This window comes from Staurois parvus, unplaced genomic scaffold, assembly GCF_062004578.1.
Source record: "Staurois parvus isolate SC_StPar_1 unplaced genomic scaffold, SC_StPar_1.0 ptg000090l, whole genome shotgun sequence".
Classification (NCBI taxonomy): Eukaryota; Metazoa; Chordata; class Amphibia; order Anura; family Ranidae; genus Staurois; species Staurois parvus.
In genome coordinates, this window is record NW_028317886.1 from 25,225,579 (window position 1) to 25,229,509 (window position 3,931).

Genomic DNA, 3,931 nt, shown 5'->3' on the forward strand with positions numbered 1-3,931 from the left:
AAGAATATAGTTATAGTCATAGCAGGCCACGGTGTTGGTTTCAGCAGTTTGGGGCCCAGCACAGTGTGGATTTATAATGAATTTTGCAGGCATTCATCGTATTTATGAATTAATTTTAGCTAATATTAATGAAAATATAGGTCAAGAACCTTAGTTAGCTTGCTATGAAAAGTCATTATACAGATTTGTAAGTGTTAGGAGGGTATGGGTCTTTGTAGAGAGATAATCCTGACAAGCAGAAAAAAGACTTGTTAACCATGGTAATGCCTGTGAGTGCCATGTAAGTCAGTATTATTTCTTTCTCAATAACTGATTTTCCAGTTGTGAATGTGGAAATAATTTTCATCTAATGGTACTAGGAAAGTATTCTAGCATTGGGAAAGAGATTAACAGGACAGATAACTTACAGCAAAATGACACTGCAGTGCCTTGACAGTTGCATCTGGGGACTTCATTTCCACTAACTTTTACTGTACAGTCATTTTTTTTTTCCAAAAAATGTTAGCCCCTCCCTTTTCTGTCCTAATTTTATATGCAACTAAAATATGAATAGAAATTCCTCATGTGCATGATTTCGTATGAAAACCACAGCCTCAAGAATGTTGCTTTTGATTAAAAACTCAAAATGCTGGATAAAAATGTGAACACAATTTAAATCATATGATCACAGTACTGTAATACTTATAGGCCTCCGAAATAGCAAGATAATCATATTTTAGAAATGTGATCAGCCTGTCAGTAAAACTTCTATATGTATGTCTGATGTACATTCAATAATCCATTTTCTTAGGACCCATTTACATTGATGTGTTTTAAGGCTTTCCCATCATATAAGATGTGTCTGTTTCCATCTCAGGGCTACAGTGAAGGGTGTTTTGAAAAAATATGATGTATTAATTTTTTTTCTGTGTTTTATTGCTTTGTTATAGAAGTCAATGGACATGCATTAAAACACATATAACTTGTCTGATATGTTGGCAACAAGCATTAACAAGCCATTGGCAATGGCTCTTAACTGTATCCACTGCAAATTCTAAATGTAAAAATGCATCCAAGCCGTGGATCAACATCCGTACCAATGCACAAAGGAAACACGTGTTGACGCATGACAATACACCCACCTAAGCTACAAAAAAAAATGCACCTCTATTCACAAAATTGTTAAAGCAATTCTTCAGCCTTTTAAAAAAAATAAATATCAACAGCTACAGATAGTGTAGCTGCTGACTTTAAAAAAAGGACACACACCTGTCCAGGGGGCCAACGCACTGCTCACCTGAAAGGCTTCTTCACCAATCTACAAGTCCCTGGTGCCAGCATGTTTACTGTGGGCTGCCGGCTGTGATTCCTTGCAGCTGCATATATGGCTGCCAACTGCGCATGCACGAGCTACACTGCATTTTGTGAATGGTCCTGTAGCCTTCTGGGAGCTGTGATGTATCTAGAAGGTTGTGGGGAGCAGGTACCTGTCAAAAGCAGGTTCCCCCCCCCCAAAAAAAAAGAAGAAGAGGAGGGGGAGGAGGGTATAAAGCGGAACTTTTAGAGTGCAGTTCCACTGTAACTTTGGTTCTCAGTAGGGTTAATAAATTGTGGAGTCTTAAAGCTAACCTAGGTTTGCTCACATGGGGTGGAATCAGCTTTGCTCAGCAGAGGATCTATCAGAGCAGAGCAGAATGGATGGATGACAGGTCTGTGCCTGTGTCTCCATTTTTCCAGAGTGGACATGGACACAGCTCTGCTCTATAGGCAGTTGGGTGTAAATAGACTTTGCTGTCCATTTACACCTGACTGCCCTTTGATCCAATCCACTTATGGCAGGAATACACGGTAAGAAAATCGACCGATCGATCATCTGACGACCACGAAACAGTGTTTGTTGGTCGACATCGAGGCCCACATTAACCAATCTAAAAAAATCGTTCATCGAGCAATCAATTTCATACGTAGTGTTGACCTCTTCCGTACAAGTGGAAGTGATGTAGTGTGCATGTGACCTTGTAGACACACCCTTCCGCCCAGAACGAGCGTTCAACACCCTGCTGCCCAGAACTAGCGTTAAATGTTCTTTGTTGCAGGTACTGGCATTAGAATGTAATAATCGTGATAATATTAGATACTCTGCAGGCTCCGAAGTGAAAGCATGTTCGTACACTCCTTGTTTCTTTACGAAATTATGGTTGATATTCAACATGGATGAGGCCCAGATTTCAAAAATTAGCATCATTACACTTGGTGTTTTGGCTATCCAAAAATATAAACAAAGGACATGCAAGAGAAGATTTTGGACCAAGCAGTGGCTGCAGAACCAAGACCAATGTTCACATATCGTACTAATTCGAGAATTAAAGGAGAATAATCCAGATGACTACAGGAATTATCTGAGGATGTCTGATGCCTGTTTCCAACAACTTTTATCAGCAGTTGCACCATACATTCAAAAGCAAGACACAGTTATGAGGGACTCCATAACTGCTGAGCAAAGACTAATTGCCACCCTCAGGTTCTTAGAACTGGAAGAAGCCTGCAGGACCTAAAATATAGTACTGTAATATAATCTCAGCCACTAGGAAGGATTATTCCCAAGTTATGTTCTGCAATTATCAAGGTAATCTACTTTATTTAAACAGAATCTCTCTCTCTCTCGTCTTGTAATGTATTGTATTCTCTTTTAATGTCATTTTTAATTTGTGTGGACTAATGTCATAGTCATCACTAAAATGATGAGCAATAGTGTTTTTTACACGTAAAAGACAATTATTTTATTTATTTCAGGTACTTATATAGCGCCGCCAATTTACGCAGCGCTTTACATATATATTGTACATTCACATCAGTCTCTAACCCTCAAGGGGTGTACAATCTAAGGTCCCTAACTTACATTCATACATACACATATTAGGGCCAATTTAGACAGGAGCCAATTAACCTACCAGCATGTCTTTGGAGTGTGGAAGGAAACTGGAGTACCCAGAGGAAACCCACGCAGGCACAGGGAGAACATGCAAACTCCAGGCAGGTGGTGCCGTGGCTGGGATTCAGACCAATGACCCCAGTACTGCCAGGCGGAAGTGCTAACCATTTAGCCACTGTGCTGCCCAATTATATTTTCAATGTCCTAATAATTTTCTTTTTTGTAATGTAAGCATAGATCCCTCCTACTCCAGAGGATTGGATGGAAACTGCAAACCAATTCAATGAAAAGTGGAACTTCCCAAATTGTGGTGGAGCCATTGACAGGAAAAATATTAGGCTTGCACCCCCAGCACACTCTGGATCCTTCTATTTCAATTATAAAAGATTCTTTTGCATAATCCTTCTTGCAGTTGTCAACGCTAATTATGAATTCTTGTTTGTGGATTTTGGTAAAAATGGTAGGAATTCGGAGGGAGGGGTTATAGAGGAATCAGAGTTCTACCAATGTCTTCACAATGGATCACTGAACTTGCCCACATCTCAGGAAACAGTTGAAAGACTGAACTTTGTTATCATTGCTGATGATGCCTTTGCTATGGGAGAGCATCTTTTGAAGCCTTTACCTTTTAGAAATCTTACAAAGGAACAAAAAATTTACAATTAATGACTATCAAGGGCTTGTCAAGTTGTCCAATGCCTTTGGAATTATGGCTAACAGATTCCGCATCTTCCTTACCACAATCAATTTGTCTGTACATAAAATTGATCAAGTAGTCTTTTGTTGTTGCATCCTCCACAATTTTCTTCGTCACAATTAGAGATGAGCGAATCGAAGTATCCGAAGTGGAATTCGAGTCGAATATCGGAAAAATTTCGATTCGTGCCGAATCCGAAAAATAGCCTAATTCGGACGCGCGAATCGAAATTTTTCAGAAAATGGCGGCTGACATGTGCGGCGACGGAGCGGGGATGTCTGGGAAGGCGCGCAGACAAGGCGCGCTGACCCATAATGCATTCC

General features: G+C 40.0%; 1 pseudogene; it reads left to right on the plus strand.

The window, feature by feature from the left end:
- Window positions 1–2,107: 2,107 nt before the first annotated feature.
- Window positions 2,108–3,577, plus strand: LOC149468312 (uncharacterized; annotated as a pseudogene).
- The last annotated feature ends 354 nt before the right edge of the window (window positions 3,578–3,931 follow it).